This window comes from Buceros rhinoceros, unplaced genomic scaffold (assembly GCF_000710305.1).
Source record: "Buceros rhinoceros silvestris isolate BGI_N320 unplaced genomic scaffold, ASM71030v1 scaffold1297, whole genome shotgun sequence".
NCBI classification, from domain to species: Eukaryota; Metazoa; Chordata; class Aves; order Bucerotiformes; family Bucerotidae; genus Buceros; species Buceros rhinoceros.
The window spans coordinates 1-385 of NW_010422545.1; positions in this window are offsets into that span (position 1 = coordinate 1).

The following is a 385-nucleotide window of genomic DNA, read 5'->3' on the forward strand; positions in this document are numbered from 1 at the left end:
CCGGGGCTGTCGCCCCAGATCAGAGGCTGGGGCTCTAGCCCAGCAGCCCGCTGGCCACATATGGGCTCCTCCACCCCAAATGCTTCGCTAAGACTGAGGGACACATCGGTGGCTGTTCCTGGAAGAAAAGGGAAATGCTAATTTCACACACACACACAAAAAGATGTTGTAAATAAGGTAACCAAATATTGATGCCAACTGTTATTCGAGGCATATGCGAGCTGGCACATCTGCGGTGGTTTACGGTTAGGTAAAATCCCGATATAGCCCTGGCCCGTGTCCCAGTCTCCTCCCGAGGCCTGTGCTCGCAGGCAGCCGTGTGTGCAGAGGTGTCTGTCCTCCCCTGCGGGCACAGTCCCTGCTGCTCCCCCAGCCCGTCCGGGGT